This window comes from Vulpes vulpes, chromosome 9 (assembly GCF_048418805.1).
Source record: "Vulpes vulpes isolate BD-2025 chromosome 9, VulVul3, whole genome shotgun sequence".
NCBI classification, from domain to species: domain Eukaryota; kingdom Metazoa; phylum Chordata; class Mammalia; order Carnivora; family Canidae; genus Vulpes; species Vulpes vulpes.
In genome coordinates this window covers 39,480,633-39,497,195 of record NC_132788.1, presented here as the reverse complement: position 1 = coordinate 39,497,195, position 16,563 = coordinate 39,480,633, and the positions used below count along the sequence as shown (strand labels likewise).

Genomic DNA, 16,563 nt, shown 5'->3' with positions numbered 1-16,563 from the left:
GAAAATGTACACCTGTGAAAGCTCTGAGATCTTTCCCCTCTCCTGTAAATGCTGGACTACCGAAGAAAGCAGGTGAAGTGAAAAGATGCAAGAATCCAGAGGATCTGCTTCTATGCTTGGAAATTCTAAACCACTGTCCTATCCCCACTATCACCCTTAGTCCTGATCCTTAGACCTTCACAACTCACCAAACTCTGTGGTTCACCATTTGTCCAATTAGGAAATTATTCTATTTTTTTCTCTTCATTTCACCTACCCAGTTATTAGCCCTGCTCTCCAGCTTTACTGCCACCCCTTGTCCATATCATTTCCCTTCTAAATTACAGGAGCAGATATTTAACCAGCTCTTGACCCCTCTTTGGGGTCTTTTGTGGTTCCATACAAATTTCAGGATTGTTTTCTATTTCCATGAAAAATGCTACTGGAATTTTGACAGGGATTGCAATGAATCTATAGATTGCTTGGGTAGTATGGACATCTTAATATTTATTCTTCCATTTACCCAATATGGGATATCTTTCCATTTATTTGTGTCTTCTTTCATTTCTTTCATTGAAGTTTTATCGTTTTCATAGTACAAATCTTCACATTAAATTTACTAAGTATTTTATTGTTTTTGATGCTATTTTAAATGAGACTGTTTCGTTAATTTCTTTCTAGATGCTTTGTCGTTAGTACATAGAAATGCAAATTATTTCTTGGGGCACCTGAGTGGCACAGTTGGTTAAGCCTCGATTCTTGGTTTCAGCTCAGGTCCTGAGATCAAGCCCCTAATGCTCCCGTGCTATAAAATGAATAAATATTTTTAAAACTGCAATTGACTTCTGTATGTTGATTTGTATCCTGCAACTTGACTGAATCCACCAATTCTAACAGTTTCTTAGTGGAGTCTCTAGAATATTCTATATGTAGGATCATGTCATTTGCAAACGGAAGCAAGTTTACTCATTCCTTTCTGAACTGAATGCCTTTTTATCTTTTCTTGCCTAATTGCTCTGGCTAGGATTTCTGATAGTATGTTGAACAGGAATGGTAAGAGCAGGCACCCTGATCTTAAAGGAAAAGTGTTTTGCTTTTCACTACTGAGTATGATGTTAGCTATGGTCTTGTTTTATATGGCCTTTATTATTCTGAGGCATATTTCCTCTATATCTGCTTTGTCAACAATTTTTAATCAGGAAAGGAGGTTGCAATTGGCAAATGCTTTTTCTCTATCTATTGAGATGATCATATGATTATTTCTTTAATCTATTTTAATCTTTCATTCCATTAACATGATGTATCACAATTATTGATTTGTGTATATTACAAGATCCTTATATCCCAGGGATAATTCTTACTTGAATATAGCATGTGATCCTTTTAATAGTGATCCTGAAATCAGCTGGCTAATATTATGTCCAGAATTTTTGGATCTCTATTCAGGAAAGATAATTGGCCCGTTTTCTCTTCTTGTCGTGTCCTCATCTTGCTTGATTTCAGGGTAAAGCTGGCCTCACAAAATGAGTTTAAGAGTGTTCCCTCCTCCTCAAATTTTGGGAAAAGTTTGAGAAGGATTGGCGTTAATTCTTTTTTAAAGGTTTACTTTAAATAGGAAAACTATTTGGTACTAAGTTTTTCTTTGTTGAGAGGTTTTGGTTACTGATTCAATCTCCTTTGTTACTATGAACAGATTCTCTATTTCTTCCAGAATTAAGTCTTGATAAACTGTATGTTTCTAGGAATTTATCCTTTTCTTCTAGGCTATCTAATTTGTTAGCATATAATCATTCATAGTAATCTCTTATGAACCTCTGTATTTCTTTGATATCACTTGTCTCCTGTTTTATTTCTGTTATTTGAATCTTTCTTTTTAGTTAGTCTAGTTAAAAGTTTGTCTATTTTTTTTGTTTAGTTTAAAAAAAAAAAAACCTCTTAGTTTCATTGATATTCTCTATTACTTTTTGGTCTCCATGTCATTACTTCTGCACCAATCTTTGGTATTTTCTCCTTTCTGTTAACTTTGGGTGTAGTTTGTTCTTTTTCTAGTTCCTTGAGTTATAAAGGAAGGTTATTCCAGATCTTTCTGGTTTCTTAATGAAGGCATTTATCAATATAAAACTCCCCTCACAGAACTGCTTTTGCTGCATCCCAAAGTTTTGGTATACTACTTCCATTTTTGTTTGTTTCAACATATTTCTTTATTTCCCTTTTGAGATCTTCTTTGTTTCATTAGTTGCTCAGGAGTATGTTGTTTAATTTCCATATAACTTTGGATTTTCCAGGTTTCTACTTCTTGTTGATTCCTAATTTCATTCCATTGTGATCTGGAATGATACTGGGTATGATTTCAATCTTCTTAAATTTGCTAAGATATGTTTTGCGATTTAACATATGATCTATCAAAAAAAAAAAAAAAACATATGATCTATCCTGGAGAATGATCTACATGGGCTTGAGAAGAATGTATATTCTGTTGTTAGGTGGAATGCTATATATATATAACATTGTCATATAGATATACATATACTTATATAATACACATATATGTTACATACATTATATATAAAACATTGATTCAAATCCAATGTTTCCTAATTGATTTCTGCCTGGATGATGTATTCACTGTTCAAAGTGAAATACTGAAGTTCCCTACTATATTATATTGTTGTCCATTTCTCCCATCACATCTGTTAGCATATGCTTAATACATTTGGGTGCTCCAGTGGGGTCATATATATTTACAATTGTTATGACTCTCTAAAGACATAATTCCCTCATCATTATATAATGGCCTTCTTTACCTCATGTTATAGCTTATGAGTTAAAGTCTATTTTGTCTGACATTAAGTATGGCTACCTCTGCTCTCTTTTCGTTTCCTCTTGCATGGAATATTTTTTTCCCTCAGTTCACTTTCAGTCTATGAATATCCTTGAAGTTAAAGTGAGTCTCTTGTAGGCAAAATACATCTGGGTCTATTTTTCTTACATTCAGTCATTCTATGTTTTTTGAATGGAGAATTTAATCCATATTTTCAAAAATGTATTTGTGGGGGGATCCCTGGGTGGCTCAGCAGTTTGGCACCTGCCTTCGGCCCAGGGCGTGATCCTGGAGGCCCGGGATCAAGTCCCAGTTGGGTTCCTTGCATGGAACCTGCTTCTCCCTCTGTCTGTGTCCCTGCCTCTTTCTCTTGCTCTGTCTCTCATGAATAAAATCTTAAAAAAAAAAAAATGTATTTGTGGAATAAAAGAAAGGGCAAAGAGAAGAAGGGGTAGAGAAAAAGAATGCAGAGAAAGGGTAAGGAGAATAGAAAGAAACAATAAAGAACAAAGAGGATATTTAACAGGTATTCTACCAAAAATTAAGGTGAAAACCTACATATAGCTCACAATTACTGTGATCCCACTTCTATTAGGTACCTGGAACAATCCAATTCATAGAGATAGAAAGTAAAATGGTGTTGCCAAAGGCTGGCAGGAGGGGGATGTGGAATTGCTATTTAATAGGTACAGAGTTTTAGTTTTGCAGAATGAAAAGAGTTCTGTGGATGAATGGTGGTGATGGTAGCACAAGTGAATCTACTTAATACTACTGAATGGTACATGTGAAAATGCTGTACAGTGGAGTATACTTAAATTTTATGTTATGTATATTTTACCACAATTAAAAAAAACTTCTATGGCTATTTTCTAGCCAAGGGATAATAGTGGCTTGGTCTAGATTAACAGCAGAGAAGATGCAACTGACTGGATAGTAAGAGGTGGACAGACTGGAATTATATTTTGAAGATAAGGACTGACAGGTCTTTGTGACTGACTAGAGGCTGAAAGAGAAAGATATCCACAATTAATTTCCAAATTACTGACATAGTAATTTCGTTGGATAAACTGCCAACTGTAAAGAAGAATACAGAGAAACAAATCAAATTTGAGTATGTTCAGTTTGAGAAACTTGTCGTACATCAAAATGAAAGTGAGTAGATGAGAGTATAAATGGGTCTTGAGCTCAGAACAGATGTCTGGCCTGGAGATGTAAATCACACAGTCCTCAATATTTCAAAGGCATCTGATGCCTACAAGTTGATGACATTACCTGGAAAAAGAATATAAGAGTTAAAAAAGAAAGGCCTGAAATACAGGCTTTGAAGGATCTAGTTATGGGGAACTCTCACTTTTACATTGGAGAAAAGATAAGAAATTCCCACAGATGAATGAAAAAGAGAAGCCATACATATAAAATAAAAGTATAATAAATTAAGAGCTTACAGAAGAAAAAGAAAATGTGTTAGAATCAAGAATGATGATGATAATGGTAGGAGGTATTCATTAAATAACTACAATATTCCCAGAACTATTTTAAGCACCGTAAAGGTTCATTCATTTTTCACAACACCCTATAAGAAAGCTGCTTTATCCCCTTTTTAAAGGTGAACAAATTAAGGCCTAGAAAAAGCACGTAACTTTTCAGGGCCATGTATCTAGCAAACTAGGGAGAATCCAGAACCTGAATTCGTGACCACTGTGTGATACTGGCTCCATAAGTGTCCACTGGGTTTAGCAACATACAGATCCGGGATGTTAGCCAAGTGGACTTAAATGGAATGGCGGGGGCAAAAGCCAGACTGGAGTGCACTGAAGAATAAGTGGAGAGTGAGGAATTAATGGTAATATGAACAAATAACTCTTAATAAATATGCCTATAAGCTCAGTCAATTAAGCATCTGACTCTTGATTTTGGCTCAGGTCATGATCTCAGGGTGTGACTTCGAGCCCCACAATGGGTTCTGTGCTGGGCATGAAGACTGGCTTAAGAGACTCTCTCTCTCTCTCCTTCCCCTTGCTGTTTAAGGAAAAAAAAATGCCTATGAGAAAGGTGAAACATAGGGTGGTAACTGGAAGGGGATTCAGTATATAGAAAGTTTCATTATTACTGAACTTGCTACTAAAGGCAAGGCAGCACACTCAAGTATACAGAGAGATCAGACAGGTAATTTACACAATAATAAGGACAACCTGTACTTACATTTAATGTACTAGGTACTCTTCTAAGCATTTCTAATATATTAATACATGTAATGCCAGGGACAGCTAATTAGCTCCATTTTACAGATGAGAAAACTGATATACCAAAAGGTCTGGTATGACCAAAGTCACACAACTGACTGTGATTCAAACCTTCCTGAGCAAGGACCTTCTATCAGAGAGCGGGCCAAAAATGTACATGTGATATGGGAGCTTTGGGATCTATGACTCCACTAGCCACGTAGGGTCCAATAGAGCATTCTGTGAGACAGAAATATTCTATGCTCTGTCCAAGGTAGTAGCTATCAGCCTTGTATGAGAACTGAGCATTTGAAATAAAGGTGGTATGACAGATACTGAACTTTAAATTTTATTTAACAAATTTAAACTTAAACAGCCACATGTGGCTAGTGGCTATCATACTGGATAGCACAACTTCAAAACATTGTTTATGAACATTCTAATTTTTTAAAGGTGAGCCAAAAATAGATTTTTTAAAAAAGATTTATTTATGTTAGACAGAAAGAGAGCAAGCAAAATGGGACAGGGGCAGAGGGAGAGAAATTCTCAAGCAGACTCTGCAAAGACTGTGTAGCTCGATGTGGGGCTTGATCCCAGGGCCCTGAGATCATGACCTAAGCTGAAATCAAAATCCAAGGCCTTGGGACGCCTTGGAGGCTCAGCGGTTGAGCATCTCCCTTTGGCTCAGGACATGATCCTGGAGTCTGGGATCAAGTCTCACATTGGGCTTCCTGCATGAAGCCTGCTTCTTCCTCTGCCTATGTCTCTGCCTCTCTCTCTGTGTCTCATGAATAAATAAATAAAATCTTAAAAAAGAAAAAAAAAAAAGCCATGGCCTGACTGTGGCACCAGGTACCCTCCAGCAATAGATTTTAATGTGAAATCTTCTAATTTTAAAATGTTAGTTCCCTTAAAAAAATGTTTATCAAACAATCCAAATGTATATTGAGAATATATAATTTTCACAAGTTACAATGGCATTTTACAGCAATAAAATAAATAAGTTATAAATATTTGTTTCAACATATTGTATCTCAAAAACAATGTTTACCAAAAGGCAAAGAATGAAAAGTACCATTCAATACCATTTATATCAAGTTTAAACATATGCACATTACTTAACATACATACTGCACTTAAAAAACATACATGTGGGGCAGCCCAGGTGGCTCAGCGGTTTAGCGCCGCCTTCAGCCCAGGGCCTGATCCTGGAGACCCAGGATCCAGTCCTGGGTCAGGCTCCCTGCATGGAGCCCACTTCTCCCTCTGCCTGTGTCTCTACCTCTCTCTCTCTCTCTGTCTCTCTCATGAATAAATAAATAAAATCTTAAAAAAAAAAAAAAAACAACAACAACATACATGTGGTAATAGCCATATAAAGGCATTCACAGGAATTGTAACACCAATGTGTTGGTTACTTCTAGGGTGAGAGATGTAAATCTGATCAGAGAGCGTATATTAGTTTCTTACTTCTGCTGTAACAAATTACCATAAACATGGCTTAAAACAACACAAATTTTTTATGGTACACATCTGTAGATTGAAAGCCAACATGGGTCTTGGTAGCTAAAATCAAAGTGCCAACAGGACAATATTTTTCTAGAGGCCCTAAGGGAGAATGAGTTTCCCTGCCTTTTCCAGTTTATAGAGGCAACCACGTGTCTTTGCTCACGGACCTCTTCCTCCATCTTCAAAACAAGAAGTAACAGGTGAAATCCTTCTCATGTCACATTACTCTAACCATGCTTCTGTTGTCACATCTCTTTCTCTAACAACTGGGACCTCCCTCTTCCACTTTTAGTACTACTGTGATTACCCTGGGCCCACTCAAATTAGCCAAAATAATCTTCCTATTTTAAGGACAGCTGATTAGAAACGTTAATTCCATCTGCAACTTTAATATCCCTTTGCCACATAATTTAACATATCCAAAGGTTCCAGGGGTTAAGATATGGATATCTTTGGGGGGGACCGTTATTCTCCCACAAAAGATACACAAGAAGCTTTAATTTTGTAATGTTTTATTCCTTAATTAGAAGATAAAAGTATTCATTATGTTTTTTTTTTATTATATGTCTTTCTATGACTCAAATATATTTAAAATTGATGTGAAATTCTCTTGCAAGATAAGTTTTTCAAACTTGCATACAGACTTAAAATTTTAATGAGATGACTCAGGAGTAGTAAGGGGTAAAGGGAGAAAAATATGGAAGAATCAAGGCATTAGCCCTGCCTCAACCTAAACAGATCCTCTTTTTATTGCCTTTTACTTTTCTATAAAACATTTCATTTGAAAAGAAAAAAGGATTCCAATTATTCAAACAAACAAAAAATGGAGAATATAACTGGCATGTGACTAAAAAAAAACTATAATATAACATATGGTATAAAAAATAAACAGTTAATAAGGTAACTCAGGATTTAATGATAGTCGAAGAGATATGTTCAGTCCTACAGTGAGGCTACTGGGGAGCCGAATGAGGTTTTGGATAACCTTACAGGGCTAAGGAGATAAAGCTTATAGTTAGTCTAAGGACCACTGAAGCCAAGAAGAAAGAAGGAAAGGTTGCAAGGAAATGCCCATGCACTTTGGGCAATACCATAAAGAACAGTAATCTAAGAATGATATGAACAAGAAGTATACTGACTCTCATGGGGACTGCTTCAAATATCAAAGCTTGAAAACAGATCAATATAGTCATAGACTGCTAGCTCCTTTAGGCACTCCTGGAAGTGTTGTTAGAAGATACCATCTCCTAGGTATAAGTTATTTCTAAAGAAAAATTTCAAATACAAGGTCTAAACCTAAAAAAACAAAACAAAAACAAAAACAAAAACCAGGAAACTGAGGAGACAAGACAATTAGCAAAAACCACAAGCAATAGAAATAGACTTGTAAGGGCTCCAGATAGTCTCTGCCATTTTTAACTACGCACAGAATGCTTAAGGTAACAAGAAACTAAAGGGCACCTGGGTAGCTCAGTTGGTTGTTTCTGACTTCAGCTCAGGTCAGGATCTCAGGGTCCTGAGATCAAGCCTCGCACTTCTCTCCCCACTCAGTGGGGAGTCTGCTTCTCCCTTTCCCTCTGCCCCTCCTGCCAGTCCTGCATGTGCACTCTCTCTCAAATGAATAAAATCTTAAAAAAAAAAAATTTAAAAAGACTCAGAAAAAGACTCAGAATTCTGAAAGTCTCAAAAGCCCAGGAATAGGACACAACAGATTTTTGAGGAGAAAATAAATTATTAAAAAACAAAACTGTATTTAATAACACAATGGATGGGTTTAAAAACACAGAAGTACAACAGGAGGGATTATTAATAAACTGGAAGAGATATCATAGGAAAATATTCAAAATAAAGACTGGAATGATAAAATGATGAAAATCATGAAGGACAGGATAAGAAACATAGATAATACAGATGAGAGGGTCTAACATACATGTAACTGGATCCCATGAGGAAGGAGAGAGAAACAAGAGAGGAGGCGGGCACAAATAATATTTAAAGAGACAATGGCTAAGAATTTTCTAAAACTAACAGCAAATTACAGATTCAAGAAACATTATGAATCACAGAGCCATAAGTAAAAAAGGTATTCTTTAGGTAGAACAAAAATGACCCAAAAAGGAAGTACAATAATGCAGAAAGGAATAAGAAACGGGGTAACAGTGGTAGTAATTCTAAATGAATATTGACTATATACAACAATGATAATATCTTGTAGAGTATTAAACATAAAGCATTAAAAGATACAACAATACAGTCATAAGTCAGGGATAAGAGGAGTAAGTGGATTTGAAACATTTTAATATTCTTTCAATGTTTGGGAAAGGGTAAATGCACCAGAATTACACACTGATAGAGTAAAAAATGCATGTTTTAATCTCTAGGATAACCATTAAAAAGGAGTAGCCAGGATGTGGAACTTCTGAATTAATAAAGTGAATCTTTTGATACAGACACTTGTAGATATTATAAACAGGAAAGACAATGGAAAAACAATAGTTCTGCCATTGCTAACAAAGTGAAGGAAAAAAATAAAATAGGTGGGGGATCCCTGGGTGGCTCAGCGGTTTGGCGCCTGCCTTTGGCCCAGGGCACGGTCCTAGAGTACCAGGATCGAGTCTCGCGTCGGGCTCCCTGCATGGGGCCTGCTTCTCCCTCTGCCTGTGTCTTCTGCCTCTCTCTCTATGTCTATCATGAATAAATAAATAAATAAATCTTAAAAAAAATAAAATAGGTGATCAAGGAAGGTGATATGATGGAGAATATCCTACTTTATCCTTAAACTCAGAAGGACAAATTTCTATAATATTGAAGAGAAACCCTATAAGATCTGTGTTAATACTGATCCTATACCAACCTTAAACCCTACCACTATTACAGAACCTCTCCCTTGGAGTTGACGAACTACTTCAGTGATGGTATCTATAATAAACCTCAGACATTCTCAAGTACTACCCTCAGTCTACTAGCAGGCTTTTAACAAAGGAACATTTTTTCCTCCTTTTGTGATATCACTCCAGGTAATTTAATAGGGGAAGACCTACTGCACAAAACACTTACCATATTAAGTGTTCTCCTAATGGCCCTTTCCTTGAAATCTAGAGGTCTTCCTATTCAATAATCAGGTCACAGCTAATTGGGACATTGATTTACTAGTGTCCCTTTATTTAAATCAAACCCAAGCTCAACATCTCCAGGAAGTATGCCTTTTTGTGGAAAAACAAAAAGTTTACTGACATTGGCAGATTTATTGGGGCTGAAGCCATCAAGGCTCCACTGACCCATCCAAATACCTACTCACATTTGGACATGCTCTCAAAAAGCAGCAGCTACAGAAAGGACTAAAAAACATATCTGAAAACTTTACATAGAAAGGACTCATCGTACTTACATTATATTCCTGTCCTCATTATTTAGAAAAAAAAAAAAAAAGAGTAATAGAAAAAAATGTAGATCTATTCAGGATTTAAGGCCCATAAATAGAATATACATCTTCCCTCTCATCTTTTCAAGATTTTGCTTTTTATTTTTATTTATTTACTTGATTTGTCTGTGTCAAATAAATAGCACAAGCAGGGGGAGTGGCAAACAGAGAGGGAGAAGAAGGCTCTCTGCTGAGCAGGGAGCTCAATGCAAGGCTCAATCCCAGGACTCTGGGATCATGACCTGAGCCAAAGGCAGACATTTAATCAACTGAGCCACCCAGGTGGCCCTCATCTCAATTTCATACAGAGCCATATCAAAATAATATTTTATCTTCACTACTGCCTGAGGGTACATATTTCACACCTATGTATCTGTGTCTTTCTATGGTCTTTCTTTTCTTTCCTTTTCTTTTTATTGGAGTTCAATTTGCCAACATATAGCATAACACCCAGTGCTTATCCTGTCAAGTGCCCCACTCAGTGCATGGTGTTTCTTTAGATCAAAATAGTCCATACTTGTTTGTCTCGGGAAAATCAATAATATATCTTGGACAGTTAGGTCCTAGAGGTTTCCTAGGGTACCCCCAATTTTTTAACAAGTCCTCAATCTGTACCTCAAGGATCTTAAATTTCCCTGGGTTTCTACTGTAGTCTAACATGTGAATGATCTTTTGTTGTGTTTGAAAGATATGGTAAGGCCAAAGGCTGTTGTATCTTTTGGTTTTAGCTCAGAAAAGACGTAAGATTTCCAAAGAGAAGTTATAACTTTATTCAAGTATACTAACTAGCACATGATTTATCCTAAGGAGATATCCCTTACTCTTGACAGATTACAAATTGTTTGAATCTTTCCAACACAAATAACTAAGAGACAGTTACAAGGATTCCTAGATCTCACTGACCAAAGCAGGCAATGGGTCCCAACTTTTCCAAAATGGTGTGATTATTAAATAATTTAGCCAAGACCTCAATAACCAAATCTCTTCCACGTAAACCTAAACATGAACAGATCTTTTGCAATATAAAATGAGCACCTCAGTCACTTCCTACTAAGTTAATTATAATGAATTTTTCTACCTATTCATCCATGAGAGATCTGAACAAGCCACTGGTGTTCTGACTTAACTTCATGAGAATCATCAGAAATCAAGAGGTTACTGAAATTTCTCTTGACCCAGTGGCAAAAGACTACCCAGTTTATCTAAAAATAGGCACAGTAGTTAAAGACTTCCGCTCACTTCATTTAAGGATATTCTTCCAACCCCAAGGTCCTTCATACTGTACAATCTTTGTTGCTCACTGCAAAGATAGAACATGTCTCAGCAAGGAGGCTTAGCTCACATAAAATCCAATTACTTTATCCCTCACATATTTCTATTCATTGTAATACTTAAGGGGTCAGCAAAATATGGCCCATGGGCCAAATACCACCCACAGGATGGCCTATGAGCTAAGAATACTTTTTATACTGTTAAATGATTATTAAAAACAGTATGCTGAAACAGATCTCAATTCTTCCCTAAAATATGACTCCTTTGACAAGACACTCCCAGATGACAAAACTCACCATGAAATCACCAGTTTGCCCGTTAGTGAACTGGTTAGCTGGAGTTAAAAGGGTTAATACACATAGGTTCACAGAGTGGATCACTTTTGGGATAGTCCATAATTTTGAAATGCTTTGGAAACAATGAGGGTTCTTGACTTCAGCATTAATACTTCCTAAAAGAGACAATGATTATAAAGATAGAAGCCCATTAAAAAAGAGAGAGAGAGAGAGAGAGATAACATAAAGATCAAAGAACATGCCCTGGCTGATCTTTATGGCAATAGGTATCCCTTACTAAGATCTTAGCCCTCCTGATAGGAAAAATTCAAGTCTTTTAATAGGCTCAAAGAGGCTACATTACAATGCCAGCAATTACCTTCGGAGTTCGAAAAGGAAGGGTTTGGGGGAGAAATCTGGGTGATTACCCATGGTAGCTTCTGGTGCTCTCAAGAAAGTTTCTTTATGGCATCAAAGGTTCTCAAAAGAAACAGAAATATTTTACATAAAATTATACACTCTGGTAAAGACAAACTTGGTTAGTGAACTCACTCAATGGGAAAACTTTACTAAAATTGCTGAGCATGTTGTTTTATGTCTCACCTCTCACCAACATAATCCTTGGTTAAAAATAATAAAAGTGAAACATGGACAAGGGTCAAACCTCAAGGTCTCTTTGAATACCTCCAAATGGTTTTCACACAAGGGTTGTGAATATGTCCTGGTCATCATTTGCTTATTCTTGGGATAGACATAGATTTCTTGTTGGAAATCTACATCTCAAATAGTAGCAAAAACTTTATTCAGGGGCACCTGGGTGACTCACTCAGTTAAGCATTTGCCTTCGGCTCATGATCCCAGCATCAGGCTCCCAGAGAACTGACTTCTCCCTCTCTCCCCTGCTCGTGTGTGAGCGCTCTCTTTCACTCATTCTACCTTAAATAAAATAAAATAAAATAAAATAAAATAAAATAAAATAAAATAAAATAAAATAAAATAAAATAAAATAAAAAACTTTATTCAATGTGTTTCCAACCTCTCTCTGATGAGAGGTACCCATCTTGCTGAAGCTATTATTAGAGTTTTCAAAGCCCTTCCACTTGCTCAGAAACTTTACTGCCCAATCTTCAAGAAGGTAGAAAGAACAAAGGGAATTCTGAAACTATACTTGCTACCTATTAGCAAAGATCTTAGAGACTCTCAAACTTCCAAGGCCCAAGATACTGCCACTGGCTTTAATGACAATGAAATCAATTCGTTCCGGGGCTCAACCACTCTCCAATTATGAATTAATAAAGACTTGTGTTCTGGGTAAGGGTAACTGGACTCAATTTTTTTTTTAAGATTTCTTTATCTATTCATGAGAGACAGAGACAGAGAGAGAGAGAGAGAGGCAGAGACACTGGCAGAGGGAGAAGCAGGCTCCCTGCAAGAAGCCCGATGTGGGACTCCGGGATCTTGGGATCATGCCCTGAGCCGAAAGCAGATGCTCAACTGCTAAGCCACCCAGGCATTCCTGGACTCGATTTTTAAGTAACTTTTTAAATGGTATGTTCCACAAAAGACCATCTATCATATCTTTTCATGGGATAGGATAGGAGGTTCCTATCTTCACCAAAACATTATTCAGGGATCTTTCACAGGGGCTAGCTTCTGTAACTTTACTTTCACAGAAATAAACCTTGGAAAAAGACAAGAGAATAGAGGGTGTGTATGTGAAGGCTCTCTCATTTTCACAGACCCCACTACTTAAGTTCAACCCCAAGTTCCTCCACTTTAGAGCTACCTGATGATATTGACACTGAAAATTTCATTACCTGGTATGGGAACCAGGTAATGAAATGGGAACCATCTTGGGAAGAGATATCAAAATGTTACAGTACTCTTAGACAACTCCCACACACTTTAGTCATCTTTTGGGAAAGCCCAGGAGAAAAGATTTACAGAAATTAAAATCTAGGGGGTCCATAAAAAATGGCCTATTCCTTCCTGATCTTTTTTACAAGAAAAGATCTGCTTCCACAGCAGATATTTTAATGTTTTGGTGCTTTATGAGATTTGCAACAACATGGGTGAACCTAGAATATGTCAGAGAGAGAAAGGCAAATACCACATGACTTTACTTATATGTGGAGTCTAAAAAACAAGACATGTGTGAACAAATAAACAAAGCAGAAACAGACCCATAAGCACAGAGAACAAATTGGTAGTTGCCGGAGGGGAGGCAGGGAGAGGGATGGGCCAAATAGATACAGGGGATCAAGGGGCACAAACTTCCAGTTATAAAATATATAAGTCACAGGGCTGATAAGTATAGCATAAGGAATAATCAATGATATTGTAATAATATGGTGACAGTGACTACACTTATCATGGTGAGCATGGAGTAAGGAAAAGAACTGTCAAATCAATATGTTGTACACTTAAAACTAACAGAACATTGTGTACATCAATTATGTTTCCATAATTTAGAATTTTTTGATTGAATTAAAATTAAAAAATTCTTAAAAAGATGTTTAAGAACTTCACTGAAAAGTATGAAAAGCAGAGAAGTTAAAGACCTACATAAATGGAGGGTATACCATGATCATGGACTGGAAGATGTGTGTGCATGCTTGGCAGAAACTGATAAGCAAATTCTAAAATGTGTAAATAAATAAAAAGGAATTAGAACAGCCAAGATCATCTTAAAAAACAAATTGAAAGACTTATATTATCTGACTTATTACACTTATTATAAGGTCACAGTAATTATGACTATGTAAAATAAATCTTGATTTTAGCTAACAAAACATTTAAAAATCAATCCGGAATGATCTAAATGCTAAAAAAGCAACTTTGTGGTAGAACACAAAGTTTCTTAAATAGGACGCAAAAAAAGGTTGCTCACCAAAAAAATTAATTAAACTGTGTTAAAATTATTAACTTCTTTTAATCAAAAGACATTGTTATGTAGGCAAAACTGCAAGTCACAGAATGACAAACTTTCTGTAATGTGTGTATTTTCAACAAAGCACAGGAATTCCTACAAATCAGTGAGAGACACAATCCAGTAGAAAAAGGGGCAAAAGATTTGAACACTATCTCAGAAAAGAAGATATTCAAATGGCCGTCAATCATATGAAAGGATACTCACATTCACTAGTTATCAGTGAAAGAAAACTAAGATCACACTGAGGTACAGCACTATAGACCACCAGTGGCTTTAATGGCTTAATTCATAAATAGCTAACACCAAGTTCCCATGGGAGTCACGCTGAGTTACTTACTATTATAGAACCACAGGACTTGTAGAGTTGCCAGTGTCTCCATCTCACTATTCCATATCCTTCCTCATCCATTCAGTCTTCTAAAATGCTCTTAATGAAGAGTCTCCAATGAAAGCTCCAAGGAGCAATAGGTGAAATGTTCACAAAGTTACAGAGTCATTCAAGATTACTACGTCTGTATTTTTGATACAGATTTAAATGAATATTTGAGTTTAAGTCCTAAATCACCATTTATAAAAAAAATCACCCCTAAATAATCTCACTGGCAGATTTACATTTAATTAATTAACAAATTGTCATACAGGATTTATAATGGTCGTTAAAAATCATTCTTTCAAAACATTCATTTAAAAATGCTTAAACCGGGGATCCCTGGGTGGCTCAGCGGTTTAGTGCCTGCCTTTGGCCCAGGGCGCAATCCTGGAGTCCCGGGATCGAGTCCCACGTCAGGCTCCCGGCATGGAGCCTGCTTCTCCCTCCTCCTGTGTCTCTGCCTCTCTTTCTCTATCATAAATAAATAAATAAATCTTTTAAAAAATAAAAATAAAAAAAAATAAAAATGCTTAAACCTAATGAAAAATTGAAGGGAAGTGTAATAAACAACTATAGATTTGAGTTAAACATTGTAGGCAAGAATAATTCAGAGATGATTTTTTAAATTTTCTAATTGTATCACAACAGATAGGGATGGGCTCTCCCACTATTTCTGATGCTAAGATTGATCATTTTGTTAAACTGGGGACTACCAGATCTCTCCATACATAAAGATATATTTTCTTCTTTGCAATTAGTAAATTATTCATGAGATAATACTTGAAGGTGAAAGGAATATTCTCTATTCCAACAAACTTTCATCAAATGACTTTAGTATCCATAAATGATTCTTGCCTGAATCAATTATTATACTGGAAGTCTCAAAATGCTTTTTTTCTAATTCCATCACTCCTTCTACATTTATGAATTGGCATTCTTCTGTAAAAAACTCTTCCTCCCTTTTTTACTGTCTGTAGGGATTCATGGATTCTTTTTTGACATATTATAATCTATTATTTTTTGATGCTCAAATTGCACCAAATTTGTCCAGTAAAAACCTCTTCAAGTCTGCTCCTATCCCTTTTGAAATAATTTGACATCTTTGAAGACAAAATGTCAGAAGGCAAATAAAATTTGAGGCCTAAATAATTAAATAAGACAAACAATGTTAGACAATTCAGTAAGACTGTCCCACACAGCTTCCTGTTTTTCCAAGAGTTACTCCATTTCTCCATTAATGGCACCACCAGCAACTCAATTATTCAAAGCCAGAAACCTCAGAATAATTCTCAACCCTCCCTTTCCCTCACCACTAGCTGGAGAAGGAAACAGAGTGGTTGGAAGAATGGAGCACTATTACTTTCCAGTTCATATTCTTCTATGTATTATGTATATATTGTTTATACTTCTATCACTTCATTAATTTAAAAAAATTTAAAGAATTGCTTAAAAAATGTAAACATGTGGGTGCCATCTGGGTGGCACAGTCACTTAAGCATCTGACTCTTGGTTTCTGCTCAGGTTGTGATCTCAGGGTCCTGAGACTGAACCCTGTGTTGGGCTCCACACTCAGTGTGGAGTCTGCTTAAGATTCTCTCCCCCTCTTCTCTCTGCTCCCCACACCATGCACTCATGCACCAGCACACGCATGCAATCACCCTAATAAATAAATAAATCTTTAAAAAATGTGATGCTTATCAACTTTGAAGGGCAAACAAGTCATCTCCAGGTTTCAGCATAATTTACTATATATTTTCTAGAT

The 16,563-nt window shown here is 36.2% G+C and overlaps 1 protein-coding gene across 5 annotated transcripts in view; it reads right to left on the bottom strand.

Annotated features, from left to right (window-relative positions):
• Window positions 1–16,563, bottom strand: part of CDK8 (cyclin dependent kinase 8) — a 111,555-nt gene that overhangs the window by 71,919 nt on the left and 23,073 nt on the right. The window contains exon 1 of one of the 5 annotated variants that reach the window (XM_072719847.1): window positions 11,521–11,539. The exons of the other annotated variants lie outside the window; for them this stretch is intronic. The gene's annotated coding sequence lies outside the window, so the exon portion shown is untranslated. Of the gene's footprint in view, window positions 1–11,520; window positions 11,540–16,563 lie in introns of those variants that run through there. 5 annotated transcript variants of the gene reach the window in all.